This window comes from Plecotus auritus (genome assembly GCF_963455305.1).
Source record: "Plecotus auritus genome assembly, chromosome: 3".
NCBI classification, from domain to species: domain Eukaryota; kingdom Metazoa; phylum Chordata; class Mammalia; order Chiroptera; family Vespertilionidae; genus Plecotus; species Plecotus auritus.
In genome coordinates this window covers 235,781-252,332 of record NC_137772.1, presented here as the reverse complement: position 1 = coordinate 252,332, position 16,552 = coordinate 235,781, and the positions used below count along the sequence as shown (strand labels likewise).

General features: G+C 53.6%; 1 long non-coding RNA gene across 1 annotated transcript; it reads right to left on the bottom strand.

The window, feature by feature from the left end:
- Window positions 1–9,318: 9,318 nt before the first annotated feature.
- Window positions 9,319–12,978, bottom strand: LOC308245357. The gene is made up of 4 exons (XR_013960275.1): window positions 12,921–12,978; window positions 11,239–11,410; window positions 10,515–10,658; window positions 9,319–9,889 (listed from the first exon to the last, which is right to left on the bottom strand). It is a non-coding gene; the product is annotated as an uncharacterized lncRNA (long non-coding RNA).
- Window positions 12,979–16,552: the final 3,574 nt, after the last annotated feature.

Below are 16,552 nucleotides of genomic sequence, written 5' to 3'. Positions count from 1 at the left end.
GCCTGGGAATGAGCCCCTTCTCCAGAACTTCTCCAGAACCCCGTCAGAACTCCCAGCCTAGTGTGGGGGAGAGGGGGAAAGGGGAGATAGAGCAGCGGAGGTGCCAGTTCAGGGCTCCGGGCCAGAGCTCACCCCCCAGCTGGACGGGGAGTGTGTCCACCTGACTCGCAGACGCAGGTGAACCACAGGAGGGGCTGCTTGTGAGCATTTCCCTGACTGAGTCACGCCCCACAGATCCGTCCCTGAGATTGTGCAACCCTCTCCCCCATAAATAGGGAGGCACATTGGCCTCTGGAAGCCTGTGGCTCCACCTGCAAGCCTCCTCCTCCTCCTGCCCTCGCCCAGCCTGGCTGCCAGCATGAGGCTCTTCCACATCCTGCTGCTGACTCTCTGCCTACTCTTCACCCAGGTGGGCCCAGGTGAGCTGGGGACCAGTGGGCACTGTGCCCGGGGCCGGGACCAGGTGAAGGGAGCTGTGAGGAGAGCTGGAGACACTGTGCCCTGTCCAGGCCGTCATTTTGTCAGACAGATAGGACAACTTGACTCCAGTTACCCCTCAGGGTGCCCATCTGCAAAGTGGGTACGAAAGTTTTCTAATGCGGAGGTTTTAATGTGTGTGGTTGGAACCTGCTCGGTGCAGATTATTTCTTAAACGGACGCGGGTATTTGTGCAACAGAGCACATGTGTTCTGGTGACAGGGTGAAGTGGAGGAACCTTATTTGGGGACGAACTGGGTGCTCTGCACAGCTCTCTGGGCAGAAGGAAACCCACTTACAGCCCTGGGGCTCATCCTCAGCTTTGGTTTGGTCTCAGAGGGCACAGACCTCAGGCAGCTGGCATAGACCTCACACGGAGGGCACCAACTTCAGGCAGAGGGCACAGACCTCAGGCAGCTGGCATAGACCTCAGACGGAGGGCACAGGCCTTTTCATGAGCAGCCCCAGAGGTCAGTGGGGGCGCAGTTCCTGGGAGGGCCCCGTCTGCAGTGCTCTGCGAACGCTGTGTGTCCTGTGTCACCAAGTGTGCTGCAGTCACGTTGGCTGCGAGCCAGGATCCTGATGTGTCTTCTTTGCCTCCTCACAGGTGCTGGCCTCAGCTGGGACGAGGTCCCCAAGAGCCCAGAACACATATACATCAAAAAGAGGGGGCACTGCCTCTTCAACCCGTGCCCAGCCTTCCTGACACACGATGGCCACTGCTACAGAGGGCAGGCCACGTGCTGCTACGGGGAGGACCGGGGGAGATAAACCACAGGGATCTCTTTTGAGCGTTGTTTTCCCACAAGAAATCCTTTTTTAAAGCATGGCTCGCTCAGACCCACAGGAACCCTTTGTCTCCTTTTTGAAGAGCTTAGGAAAGCCAGGTTAGAAGCCAGACAGGTCAGGCTGCTCAGCCTGCAAGTTCAGGACGAGGGGTGGTGAGCAGGGCTGGGGCCAGGTTACCCCCTCCTCATTTCATTTCCAAAACAACATGTGAGTGATCCTGAGAGTCTGAGTGCAGTGAAGCATCACTGACGCCCGTCGTTCACCTATGAACCTGGAGGTCCTGGTTCCATTCTGTCAGGGCACACCCGGATGGCAGGCTCCATTCGCGGCGTGGGGCGTGGAGGAAGGAGCAGATCAATGATTCTCTCATCATTGATGTTTCTATCTCTACCTTCCTCTCCGAAAAATATATTTAAAAAAATAATAAAATAACATAAACACATAAAGCCACTCCTCTTCCATTTCACTCTCCAGGCCTAAGGTCTGGGCTCCCGCAGGACGACTGTGGACCCTCCCACACTCACACCACCTGTTCCCTGTCGCTCGGAGCTCACCTGCTGCACTGCCCCCCATGGCCCGCCTCCTGCACCAACCAGCCTGCAGGCAGCCTCCTTCCCATCCACGCCCACAGCTGGCAGCCCACCACAGCCCCCCAGCACCCCCTCTGCATCGCTAGGTCATAAGCACGAATGAACTTGCCCTGTCATACAAATGTTTGCCCTCACCCCGCCCTCCTCGTCAGTTTAGACACAGCACCCCCTGTGGGGGCAGAAGGCAGAGAGGAAATGTGGGTTCAGGTGGTGGCAGTTCACCTTGGTACTGAGCTACCCCATGAGGTCTCCAGGGCTTCTCCCTGCCCTGGGAAAGCTACAGGGTCCTAGGGACAGTGCCAAGTGGGGGCTGGAAATATCGGGGACACAGGGTAAAGGGTAGGCTGGTCTAACGACTGTGCTGTACACCTGACACAAATACAGAATAATATGGGATGTAAATTGTAACTGAAAACAATTTTGATAACATAATTTTAATTGGGAAAAATTTAAAAAGCAAAGCTATCCTGGGGACCACTCTGTCTTGTGAGGAAACGGCAGGCACCCTCTCAACCTCTAGATGTCCCCACCCCCATAAATAATAGCTGATGAAGGACACACCTTCCTTCTAGAACATCCCAGCTGATGGAGGAAGCAGGGGTGGTGGGACTAGAAAACCCCTGAGTGACATCACGGACCCCAAACAGTGCTCAGTGGAGCTTGGACCTCCTTTGGTAGCATCGGCCCTCACACCAAAGGGTCACGGGTTCGATTCCCAGCCAAGGGCAACATGTTCTTAGGTTAGCTGGCCCAGGTCTGGGTGGGTTGGGGAGTCAACCAATTGATGTGTCTCTCTCACATCTGTCTCTCCTCTCTCTCTCTGTCTCTCTCTCTCTCTTACTCCTTTACACTCACTCTAAAGAAAATCAATGGAAGAATAGCCTCTGGTGAGGATTAAGAAAAACAATGCAAACTGAAAACCTCCCTTCTGTGAAAAGCCGGGGGGGGGGGGGGGGGGGGGGCGGGGGGGGGGAGGCAGGGGGTGGAGGAGGGAGGATTGGTAAAAGAGGGTGGGGCTGGCCCCAGACCAGCTCTGAGACCAGGCTTGTCCCCACTCCGGGTGCATCCACTGTGGGATTTAGTGGAATTCACCCAGGACCACACAGGATAGAGTCTGGCCCAACTATTAGAGAGTCGGAATTTTTGAGCATGCTTACTACTACCATTCCGGGGAGGCTGTGGACTATGCCCCAGATGGAGTTGTCAGTGCTGACACCAGGCCAGGCCTTGAGATACGGTCTCATGGCCCCTTCCCAGCATGTAGGCCTTCTTTCATAGATCACTGTCAGCTTTCTGAAGAACAGGATGACCCTGTAAATAACATGGTCATCAATGGCATGATCCTGACGGTGCTTGGGAAAAACAGTTTTGTCTTGTGTTACTTGTTCTGCAAAAACAAGATGTGGTTAATGTGCTTAAAAGCGGTCCCGAACAAAGGGTCGGGGCTGCTCTCTGGACTCCCTGCGTGGAGAAAGGCAGAGCAGTTGCCAGCCGGCAATAAAGGCTCCCTACATTTTAATTTGGTCTGGACTCTGGTCATTCACTCGCACTCGCTCCACAACAATTGGAGATGCCCCAGTGAGATAAACAGCCTTTGACTGGTCCTGTGACCGGAGTCCACCAGGATCACTAGACTCTCCGACCCAGGGGGAGATCTCTGAGAGACGTTCCTCAGCCCCGGGACTGGTAGAGGTCAGAGACCCCACCTGCTAAATTTCCTGATTGATTTTGATCGGAGCCGCCTGGATCTGGTTTCTACCGGTAAGAAACTTATTTCTGGTTCTGTGGGCGCCCATCTAGGGTTTCTGGAAGGCTGGACGCAGCGCTACTTCTGAGACCAGATCCTGGCGCACGTCGGTGCCCGGTGATACTCAGTCGGTTGTCTATGTCTTTGGTATTCTGTGTTATTGTGTTCTAATTGTCTCTATCATTAGAATGGGTCAGCCTGCTTCATGTTCTATCTGTACTCCCCTGCAATGTTTTTTGCAAAATTTTCAGGAATTCAAGCGGCAAGCCGATGATTACGGAGCCTCTGTTAACGCTTTTGATTTACAGAAATTGTGAGCGGGACAGAACGGGGAAGTGCTGGCACAGCAGCGCCGCTGCGTAAGTCAAAAACTCAGACTCTCTGATGTATAAATGTAAGTGTGAGGGTCTGTGTGAAGTGAAAGCTACTTTGTGCCATCTGGCTGTACACATGAGAGTATTTGTTATCTCTTTCTGTTGTTTAATTTGTTTAAAGACAGTGCACCTCCCTGCTTTAGAGGGAAGACAGTAGAGAACTTTTAATTGCTTTTCCTTGATTTGTAATTTGCTGTGTTAGTTTAAAATTTTGGAATTCTAGGGTTAATTTGTGAAGGTTGACAATCCAGAGAAGTTTAAACAAAGGCTTGTGGGGTTAAGATTAGTCATAATTAACTGCTTTGTAGACTGCCTTTCAGCCCTCCTAGCAAACAGAATCATGTGGTCCTGAGAACTGCGACCTGCCTGCCCTTCCTGAAAGATTTACAGTGGGTCTCTCTCTGGGGTAGGAAGAGAGCCAAAAACTACTCCGGAGCAGGTGTGAGAAAGGGTAGAGGTGGTGGAATTCACTCTCAGCCTGTTGAGATAGAGAAGCTCTAGGCTGGGGGACAGGGAGATGGTTGGAGATATCAGAAGTGGTGAAGGTTGAGATCCTCTGGGGCCTTGGAGTAAAGAAGGAAAATCTGGGAGGGAGAGCAGCTGTTCCTTAAGTGTAAAAAGCCTGGTTATACAGGATCCTAGACCACTTGCCTTATGTCCCCTGCTAAGGACAGAGTAAATGGTTAATGCAGAAAAGGGAGGGCTTCGGCGGGGAGAGCAGGGAGAGATAGGTTTTTGTTGATTTTACTGGCTACAACCCGCTCTGCTGGCATCCTTGGTTTCTTACTTGTTTGAACTATGCTGGCACAATACAGTGGGTCTTCTCTTTAACCCTTCCAATACACATAAAGAAAATCTCATTGTCCAAGCCTGGCAGGGTGGGGTTACTGGGTAGTTCTTGGGTGGTGGTGGAATATTCAGCAAAGGAACTTTAAGATATAATTAATATTTCAACTAGTTTAAGTTATAAAAATCTCTGTCTCTCAAAAAGAAATATTTTTACCTACTCTTGGTTTTATCACTGAAGGTCTAGTGATATTTTCTTGAAAAAGTACATTTAAAGTGTGTTCATAAATGTTAATCTAAGAAATTCTGGCTGTTTAAAGGATTGAGGGTTCAAAGAATGAGAAATTCTGAGTAGAAGGTCTGAGGCATGGTTATACATTTTTTAAAGGACATAGAAAGAAGGTTTGAAGGCTAATTTGGAAGTGTAAAATTGATAAGGGTTGTGTATGTAATAAGAAGGAGAAGAGAAATGTTAAAAAGAAATCAAATAATAGAGGCCAGTAAGCCAGGAAGAGTAAATAATTTGCATTTTGCCTCCCTAAACAGAGGGCAAATAGCTTATGCCAAAGTACTTAGGGAGGGACTGATAAAAGAAATCTAACAGTTACTGTTTGTTCACAAAATATTACTTTGGAAAGTCCATAAAAAGGACTGGCAAGGAAAATCCTATCTTAAAGCAGGTCAGCATATTTTTCTCCTCATACAATTCCTCTGAAATTTGGCCATACTTAATAAATAAATCATACCAATACATTTCTTTGCATAAATTCAATAAGACCGGTTTCCAATAGTGGTTTTATTACCCAGAAACTTTGACTTGAGTATCATGTTTTAAAGAGCCCTGCCTGAACTCTGAAAACTTGAAGCCAAGAAGAGTGCCATGGAGAAAGCCTGGTATCCTGCTTGGTAGCCCTGAAAATACCTGGTGCTGGAGCATCGGGCCCATACCCTGCCATCAAGGGCGGTTGGTCAGAGTAGAAGGGGAGCAATAAGGGCGCCTCTGCGTCCCTGCGGGACCCCCACACACTCTGAGCCGTTATGAGTAGGAGGGCTGAGATGGGCCTTAAAGCCTAGGGCATGGGCCTGGGTAGAGCCACTACAGGCGAGGACTTCAACTAACTCAGCAGATACTTCAGGCAGGCCTGACGGCAGCTGGATGGCTTGGCTTCCTGGCCCTACGGGGCACATTAAGATTCAATCATGAAATTCCGGCAAAGGTAGTCAGTTACCATTCTTGTTATGTTTATACAAACAATCAGGCCAAATTAAATACAATAGATAAAGTAGTCTTGATTTGGCTCTTTTGATAAACATGGGGGTAATTTTGAGGAGAAAAATTCTATTTCAATAGAAGTTATTAAAACTGAAAGGTTTTCTTTCCAGACCATTTGTTACAGTTTGTCTCCGCCAGGTCACAAGCCCACCTCCTTCTGTGCCCAGGCATCATTGTCCCTCTGACAGACAGCAAGGATCTCTTGGCTCTGAGAGAAACCTCTGACCCGCCTCAGCAGAAAGTAGCTAGAAGAGCCCACTGACATCCATTTTCCCTAAAAGAATTCAGAGCCAGGATCCTTGAGGTAATATATTAGGCAGTTAGACAGATATGAGCAAAGCAAGGACGATGGGCCAAGTAGCACTGCCAGATGTAATTAAGTCTTTCCATCTCTAACTGTGTGAGACAAGGGGACTCCCCAGAAGCAAGAGGGAACGAGGCTGCAGATAAAGCAGCCCAGGAGGCTGCCGTAAAACCAGTGGGGCCTCTACAGATTCTAGTGACTCTTCCAAACCCTGACCTACCCACCTCACCAGCTTACATGGAAACCCAATCTAGAAAAGCTGAAATCCATAACCAATCGTTACTCAAGTTCTTACAGGCTTTACAGTCCACCCAGAAAGCAGTCCAGAAGCATGTCTGATCCGGTCCAGCCTTCCACCCTGGTGACTGTTTGGATAAAGACATTTGACACTCAAGGCCTGACTCCTACCTGGAAAGGACCACCTCCACAGCAGCCAGGGTCAACGGGATCCCGACCTGGCTTCATCACACCTGGCTTAAGACAGCCCAGGCAAAATGGAGAGCCCTGGTCTCTTCAAACCCTCTAAAGATTAGTCCTGGCCCTCATTCCAGGCCCTTTTCTTATAAACAGGCCCACTGACTTTATTCAGCGGAGAGTTAATTCTATCAAGCCTATAGTCCTCAGGGGTCGATATAACTCCCTTGCCAACAATGGCCCAAAAGAGTCAATGATTTGACTCATGTACATAAAACCAGTGGGGAATGTTAGAGAGTGGGAATTTTTGAGCATGCTTACTACTACCATTCCGGGGAGGCCGTGGACCCTGCCCCAGATGGAGTGGTCAGTGCTGACACCAGGTCAGGCCTTGAGATACGGTCTCATGGCCCCTCCCCAGCACGTAGGCCTTCTTTCATAGATCACTGTCAGCTTTCTGAAGAACAGGATGACCCTGTAAATAACATGGTCGTCAATGGCATGATCCTGACGTTGTTTGGGAAAAACTGTTTTGTCTTGGGTTACTTACTCTGCAAAAACAGGATGTGGTTAATGTGCTTAAAAGTGGTCCCGCACAAAGTGTCGGGGCTGCTCTCTGGACTCCCTGCGTGGAGAAAGGCAGAGCAGTCGCTAGCCGGCTAATAAAGGCTCCCTACATTTTAATTTTGTCTGCACTCACTCCACAACACCAATGTCTGGCTGAACCTGAAACTCATCAAGTCTCTAGGTCTAACACTTTACAGAAAATACAGAAGTTAGAGGAACCAATAAAACTATAGCTCAGGGACGCAATCGGTCAAACCCAGAATGGGAGACGTTCTCTGGGACAGGTGACCTGCTCCCGAGGCCATCCCACAGCACCAGGGAACAGAGAGAGCAAGTCACAGGGAAGGAGAGAGGGACCAAGCAACCCCGCAGGACCCGTGGGGACCCTGTGCTCACAAGGCCCCTCACAAACAGCAGTTTCTGAACCAGTCGGAAGGGGTTACTGTGCCCTGGGCAGCAGCAGGGCCCAGGAGGGACCCTGTCAGGGTGACTCGATGGGGCAGGTGCTGGAGGAGAAGGGACCCCATGCGTGGAAGCTGCGCATTGGAGTGCTGACAGGTGAAACACCTGCTGTCTTGTCAGCTAAGGGACCCGTGACTGAGCTCCAGGGTCCCGTGTGACAGGGCCTCCCTATTCAGCCTTGAAATGTGATTCAGCCTCGGAAAAGAGGGAAATTGTGACCCGTGCTACAACACGGATCCGCCAGGAGGAACCAGGCGCAGTGTAATAAGCCCGGCGCAGAAGCACAAATGCCGTAGGATTCCACACAGAAGACGTTCTTGCAGTCATCAAATTCAGAGACAGAACGTGCAATGGTGGTGGCCAGGGACCGGGGGAGGGGGAGTGAGTGTTTAATAAGCACAGAGTTGCTCTTTGGAAGATGGAAAGTTCTGGAGATGGACAGTGGTGAAGGCTGCAACAATGTGAATGCCCTCCATGCCACTGGCTGCACATTAAAGATGGTTAAATCAGTGGATTTTGTTCCGTCTATCTGACCGCAACTGACATTGAGCCAAGGACATGGAAAGACTTCCCAATGCGAAGGAGACGTCCCTTTGTGAACAGACCTCCAGGCACAGATGCTGCACATGCGGACAGAACAATATCCTGGAACACCAACCCAGCTTAGCTCCCTGCCGCTCACGAGCCAGTACTCAAGGGACAGGGTGTGATGGAGCAAAGCAGGTTTATTCAAGAGCCAGCAGTCTGAGAAGATAGGGGACCCTCAGCAAAAAGATCATCTTTACTTCTTGTTTTTCAATCCTCACCCCAGGACATGTTTCCATTGATAAGAGAGAGAGAAACATCCATCAGCCACCTCCCATATGCACCCCAACCAGGAATGGAAACTGCCACCCAGGTGTGTGCCCGGCCTGGGAATCAGACCAGAACCTTAGGTGCACAGGACCAGGCTCCAAGCAGCTGAGCCACCGGCCAGGGCACAAGGACCATCCTCACATGCGAGGGCAGCAGGGGTGTACGGGCGGGAAGAGGAAGGCAGAACCGGGGGAAGCGCAGGGTGCTGTGTGCCAGTCAGCACCGGCTGCTCCGGTAAACACCGGGGACCGGTCCAGGAGGCTCTGGCTTTCCTGCAAGGTGGCCAACTCCCCTGGAGCCGAAACGCCTGCAGGCTGAGTCGGCTTCCTTTGAGGTTGGCTCCTGCTGTCCTTTAGGCCAGTGATTGTCAACCTTTTCATCTCACGGCACACACACGAACCACTCAGCCTCTGCAGCACACCTAAACATACATATTTGGCCAATCTGACAAAAAATAGGCATAGTTTTGATTCATGCGCAGCAGACAGCTATTGCTGTGATGTGGCTGTGATTGTTTTACCGGACAATCGAAGGGAAAGGAGGTCAGTGCCCCTGGCTAAAGAGTCAGCATTGCATGTTTTAGGAATTCGTGCAGCCACACCAGTTGAAAATCATTGCTTGAAGCCAGCAGGCTCTTTATCCATAGCTGCATTTCAATTAGCCAGTCATTCTTTCTTTTTAAAATATATTTTTATTGATTTCAGAGAGGGAGAGACAGAAACATCAATGATGAGAGAGAATCATTGATCTGCTGCCTCCTGCAGGGAGCCTACAGGGGATCTAGCCACAAACCGGGCCTGTGCCCTGACCGAGAATCCAACAGTGACTTTCTGGGTCATGGGTTGAAGCCACAGGACCTGGTTGTAAGCGTGTTTCTTTGGAAATGAAATGAGGGTTGGGGGGTTGCCGTGGCCCCAGCCCAGCTCCCCACCCCTGGTCCTGAGCTTGCAGGCTGAGCAGCCTGGCCTGTTGGGCTTCTAACCTGGCTTTCCTAAGCTCCTCAGAAAGGAGACACAGGGTTCATGTGGGTCGAAGGAACCATGCTTTGAAAAAAGCTTTTATTTTGGGAAATCTATGCTTACAAGTAGTTCCTGTGGCTTTTTCTCCGCTTGGCTCCAGCTCAGACGCAGCACACCTCACTCGGTTCGTAGCAGGTGCCTTTTTTCCGATAGCCTCCCGGGCAGTGGTCTGGGAAGCAGCTACCCTTGCAGTTGAGTCTCCTAGGGTACAGAGTCGCGAGGAGGCCAGCACCTGTGAGGAGGCAAAGAAGACACATCAGGCTCCTGGCTCACAGCCCACGTGACTGCAGGACACTTGGTGACACAGGACACACAGCGTTCGCAGAGCACTGCAGACGGTGCCCTCCCAGGAACTGCGCCCCCACTGACCTCTGGGGCTGCTCATGCAAAGGTCTGTGCCCTCTGTCTTAGGTCTATGCCCTCTGCCTGAGGTCTGTGCCCTCTGCCTGAGGTCTGTGGCCTCTGAGGCCAAACCAAAGCTGAGGATGAGCAGCATGGCTGTAGGTGGGTTTCCTTCTGCCCAGAGAGCTATGCAGAGCACCCAGTTCGTCCCCAAATAAGGTTCCTCCGCTTCACCCTGTCACCAGAACACACCTACTCTGTTCTGCCAATACTCGCATCTCTTTAAGAAATAATCCGCACCGAGCAGGTTCCAACCACACACAATAAAACCTCCGCATTAGAAAACTTTCGTACCCACTTTGCAGATGGGCACCCTGAGGGGTAACTGGAGTCAAGTTGTCCTATCTGTCTGACAAAATGACGGCCTGGACAGGGCACAGTGTCTCCAGCTCTCCTCACAGCTCCCTTCACCTGGTCCCGGCCCCGGGCACAGTGCCCACTGGTCCCCAGCTCACCTGGGCCCACCTGGGCGAAGAGCAGGCAGAGAGGCAGCAGCAGGATGTGGAAGAGCCTCATGCTGGCTGCCAGGCTGGGCGAGGGCAGGAGGAGGAGGAGGCTTGCAGGTGGAGCCACAGGCTTCCAGAGGCCAATGTGCCTCCCTATTTATAGGGGAGAGGGTTGCACAACCTCAGGGATGGATCTGCGGGGCGTGACTCAGTCAGGAAATGCTCACAAGCAGCCCCTCCTGTGGTTCACCTATATCTGTGTGTCAGCTGGACACACTCCCCGTCCAGCTGGGAGGTGAGCTCTGGTCTGGAGCCCTGAACTGGCACCTCCACTGCTCTTTCTCCCCCCCACCTCTCCCTGCCCAGCTGGGAGTTCTGATGGGGTTCTGGAGAAGTTCTGGAGAAGGGGCTCATGCCCAGCCCCCTGGGTGGGAATGGCTCAGCGGGTCCTCTGACAGCAGCGACCAGCAAGCCAGCTCGAGCTTAGCCGGCCTCGGAGTGCCCTCCTCCCGGGAAAAGCCAAGCGGCTGTTTCAGGAACTTTCTCCTCGATTGGTCAACACCAGCCTTTCTTTCTTTCTTTTCTTTTTTAAAAATATGTTGTTATGAATTTCAGAGAGGAAAGGAAAGGGAGAGAGATAGAAACATCAATGATGAGAGAGAATCCTTGATGAGCTGCCTCCTGCACACTCCACACGGGGTAGTGAGCCTGCCACCCAGGCATGTGCACTCACCTGGAATCAAACCTCGACCTCCTGCTTCATAGGTCGACGCTCTACCTCGGAGCCACCCTGGCTGGGCCCACGGGCTGCTTCTTGCCTGCATGTCACACAGACACCTGTAGAGTTTGTACGGTTGTTGTCTGTCTGTCCCATGAGGTCAATCTCATCTAATGGCACTTATGTTCTGGGAGACAAGGAACCTTCGATTTATCCGAGGTGAATCAGAAAGACACAGCCACTAACATACGTGGAATTCTCCAGGCAGGGCTGGTGGGAATAGGGAGGGCACTGAGACGTGTCCCCCGCCTGGCTCAGCCCAGACCACAGCCATGTCCCTGAGGGTGGGGACACCCAGAGGCTCACCTGGAGGCAGAGAGGTCCCCTGACGCCCCAGAGGTACGGCCTCCACATCAGTACCACCTTCCCAACCTCACACTGGCTCCCCACAAACCCACACGTGAAGGGCACAGGCGTGTGGTGCGGGGGCCACGGACAGCCATCCCCTCCTGCTCACGGGGTTTCCCCTGAGAGGCTCCCTACACACTCAATAAGCATCTCGGGATGAAGAGGCCAACGAAGGAGGAGCCGGCGATACTCAGACATTCCCAAGGCACTAGCTCCTTAAAGACTACGCTTTCCAGCAACTCAGAGGTGTGTCTGGCTATTTAAGAGCCACGTGGGGCATGTTCGTTAAAACAGAAACGCTCCCCGTGAACCCCGTCTGCCCCAAGTCCGGCAGCTCCTCTGTCTCACTCTGTGTGACCTGGTGGGTTGATGGGTGACACCTGGTTGTTGACCTCACTCAGCAGAGGGTACCCGGTGCACGCACCTCCTGGCCTCATGTTCCCCTGGGGCCAGGCTTGTTCCCGCCATGGCACCTGCAGGTTTGCTCTCAGGGCTGACCACCCGCACAGCGCAGACCGGCCCCCACTCTGCTCTGGGACGTGTGCTGAGTGAGTCAGAGGAACACCTCCGCGTGCATTAGGCTCCCGGGGGTCGCTCTGATGAGGGCAAGCCCCCACCACGCCCACGGCCCCGCGGACTGTGCAGTGACGATTGAGGTTTCCTTTCTGCCTGCACTGCACTGCGCCCTGACTTCCTCTCCTTCCCCCAGTATCTGTCTCTGAGTCTCCAAACCAGTGCTCCAGTCCTTCTCCCTTCCTTAGGTCCGGGTCACTGAGAACTGAACCTGCCCTTGCCCCAAAGCCATGCAAACGGAAGTGGGACAAGTTGATACCCCATCAGAGACGTCACCACAGCCCATCCACGGACCGTCTTCACGCGGCAGAGAAACCAGAGACGCCCTTGCAGCCCAGGAGAGCGCATTGGGGTCACTGCCTAACTCCACTCCGTCTGGGGGTGCCCCCAGCCAGCGTCTGGAAACCTCCTCCACTAGACCCTGGGGTGACAGGCTCCTCCATCTCCACCATCATTCTCTTTTGTTTCCCTAGCAACGCCTCTCACTGAATGCCAGCCTGCTTGCTCCCAGGCCTCCCCTGGCAGCACCTGCATCCCCAACTCCCGAACTGAGAGCTGAGGTCTAAGTGGACAGGAGTGAGACTGCTTCTGACACGGATACAGAGCAATCACGCCTCAGCTGGCCCTGTCCAAAGACTTCCGACCAAAGGCCCCCAAAATACTGAGCTGGTTCCAGGACCCGTGGGTAGCGAGCATGTCTCCAGTCCGTGTCTCACCTCAGAGGGAAACCCTGGGCCCAGGGAAGGCGTTGCCGCTCCGCCAACCAGAGACTTTAAAATGTTTGGTTGAGTCTGTGATGTTTTTGAAAGAAACTTCCTGGTCAAAGGGGACATGAGGAAGGAGAATGTACAAACTGGGCACAGGAGCAAAGTGCTAAAATTATTGACGCGAATAAGGTCGCGGCAGGAGGCCATCAGTTCCCGCACCTGCACCCCATCTCCAGATGGCCCTCTGATTACCCCCAAAGGACTAACCTGCCTAGACCGCCTGGCGCCCATTATGCAGGTCATTGAGCATGACCAGACCTACTGGCACCCACCTTCCAGCCCTGCACCCCTCACCTGGACTCCTCTCAGGGTCACTCCACAGTCCCAGATGTGAATAGTGCTGAGGACGGAATCCCTGCCTCAGAGCCAACGGTGTTAAGTCTCCCCATTAGCTCCAGAACCCACCTCTGGATACGTCAACTCTCTCAACTGATGAACCCACACAGGTGTGGGCTGGCCGGGAAGGTGGACTTGGCTTGTCTGGAGGTGGCGAGACCAGGTGTAGGAGGGGGTGACCCAGGAAGGGGTGCATCCAGTCTGTCCAGCTTTTTCTGAAAGCACGGACTCTGAGAACTAAAAGAAAGCTGGAGGGCTGCCTGGAGGAAGGCCCGGCCACCTCAGCTGCCCTAAATCAGGAAAATGGCCTGGACTGGCTCCTGGTGGGGGTGGGAGACCCTCCGCAACCTGCTGACCAGTGTCCTCATTGAGACTGGAGATTGTCTGCCGGAAGAGATGGACCACAGAACTTATATGTATACTAGAGAGCCAGTGAACAAAATTCGTGCACCTTGACAGCACTGTGGGCTGGGAGGTTGTGCTGCGCACAGGGGCGGGTCTCAGCCCATTCTCCGTGCCCCTGACTGGCACCTCCTACTGGGGCCTCTAGTCCCCTGTCTGCTGGAAGCCCGGCTCCTGCCCCACCATTCCCACGACCTGATGACACCGAACTCACTCACACCCGCTGATGGCACGTAGTAATAGGGGCCGGCGCCTGCAGTGGGTGGGAGCAGGGCTGGCGCTATCAGTGGGTGGGAGTGGTGGCTGCTGCCCCGATAGCCCCTCAGGAGCAGGGGGAGGTGGAGAAGCCCTGATGGGCAATTGGGGCCGGCTGCTGCTGCTTGCACCCCCTGCTGACGGTGCCAAGCAATCAGGGCTCGTGCCTGGTGCTGCAGTGGTGTGAGCGACGGCTCCAGCTATCAGCAGGTGCGAGCAGGGCCGGTGCCACAGCAGGTGTGAGCAGGGCCCGTGCCACAGGAGGTGGGACTGCAGAGCAGGATCACGGTAAGTGGGAGCACAGAATTTTCTTTATCCACCAGAGGCTCACCCCGATGACAGCGACCAACGCCCGCTTTGGTTGGCGCCCCCGCTCACCTGCTCCACTATTCCACCTCAGCCAATGCCTGCCTTGTCCTCCTCGCCCCCCCTGTTGATCAGCATATGTCATAGCGACTGGTTGTGCAATTGTTCTGCCCTTTGGTGTATTTGCATATTAGGGTTTTATATAGAGAGACTAGAGGTCCGTTGCATGGATATTCATGCACTGGAGGGTTGTCCCTCCACCAGGCCTGCCCCTCTCACAGTCTGGGAGCCCTCAGGGGTGGGAGGCAACCCTGTGATCAGGGGAAGGCGTCACCCTCATCACACCTCTGCTGCTGCCACTGCAAGCCTCGGCCGGCCCTGGTTACCTGAGCCTCGGGTGGCCCTCAGCTGCTGGGCAGCTGCCATCTGTGGCTTGCCTGTGCCTTGGGCCAGCCCTGGGTGGCTGGGGGGATGAGAGGACTGTGCGCTGCCATTGTGTGGTTGTGGGCACCACCATCTTTTAGGGTGGGACAGCCAATTAGCATACTCCATCCTTATTGGCGGTGGGTGTCGCCATCTTTGTGATGGCTTGACGGTCAAGGAGCATGTTCCCACTTTATTAGATAGGATAATTTATACTTTTATAGCATTTTGTAGTATTATTATTAATGTTCAATAAGATTCTCCGCCATTTCAAATGAAGCATGCACTGGCAACTCCAAGAACTATGTACCGTGTGTGAGGGCTGGGAGCACGTGGCAGGGGTGGGTGGTGGCCACTCAAGGGACGTGTTAGACGGACAGATTGCAGAGCCTCCCCCTTGGCAGCTCCCATCGGGGCTATTCTGAGGAGGTGAGTGCCCAGGGGGTCCTGATGGGTTGCCCACATAGGAAACGGGTCCTTAAGAACAAAGCAAACCAAGAGTCTCTTCGAGAACACCAAGGTCACGACAGACAGAGATGCTTGGGAGAAAGTCCTCTAAGGACTAGAGAGAGATTGGGAACAGGCATGGACCTGTTTGGATTGGGGAGATTTTAAAAAGTTCTGAAGACACTGGGGGATAATTTGTGAATGTGAACTTGAATGCACAATATTATTGGGTCCGTGTTCCATGAGTATTGTCCTTGGGGTGAGGGACTGTTGTGGATCCTGGTGGTGGTGGGTGCCCAGATCTCCACAGGTGCGCACCGGAACAGAGCTCTACACCAACCAGTTAATTTTACTGTGTGATAGTGTTTAAATAAAATGTAGAATTAGAAGAACAAAAATAAAAATCCTGAAATGTCCCCTGTTCTAGTATGAGAGAGGAACCGGGGTGGCAGGTAGCCCGTGACTTGTCTGAGGTCGCACAGGGCCAGGGGCAGGTGAGTCAGCCTTGGCCTCCGCCCCTTCCCTGGCCTTCCCACCAGAGCCCCCTCCCCCGCAGCCCCTCCAGCTCCAGGCCCTGCTTTCCCAGAGCAGGTGACTGCCAGCCTCCAGCCTCCCTTGCGGGGGCCGTGGGGGGAGCGGGGAGGTTCCAGCAGGAACTGGTTGGGGCTTGCTGATGGGATGGCCCTCAGGGACTGGTTTTTCTTCTTTAGGGTCTGGCACCTGCGACTGCACACCCTGAAGGAGCAGGTACGTGACTCATCGCCTTGAGTTTCTGGCAGGCTTCCAGCTGCCTTGTTTCCAACACGGCTCACACTAAAATTCACCCCCAGGCAACTACCGGGCAGGTGGGCTCTACTCCTGTGGGTGGAAAGCAGGCCCCTGAGTCCAGGGCCTCAGAGAGCCCGTGAGGCTTGGGTCTGAGGTTCTGGGAAACGAAGGACAAGCTCTGGGCAGCACCGCACCCCCTGGGCCAACGGGAGCGGCCAGAACCCCGTGCTGGGAGAGGTGGGGACACGGTCAGTGAGACCCGTCGTCCCCTTCGCCTTTTGCCTGTGACTCCCAATCAACCCCTTCGCTCTCTGATTTAGTGTGGGCATCTGATGTTCCTGTCAAACGTGTGACTGTGTGGGGCTGGGCTGTCTGTCTCCTTTCCTCCCTCCCAGGAGCCCTGTGTTACACCGCAGCTTGTGGCTGAGGCCTGACCCTGACCATGGACCCTCTGGGCTGCTGGTGGGGTGGGATCGGGCCAGGGTCCTGCCCACATCCTCTTGGCACTTGGTAGAGGCCCCGACTCACCTGGAGATGCAGGAACTCTCCGGGGTAATTGCCCAGGCCCCTCAGCTCAGATATCACCAGGCCCCAATGCTGAGTGGCAGTTCTGGGCACACCTGTGAGACCTCGCTTTTCAGCCA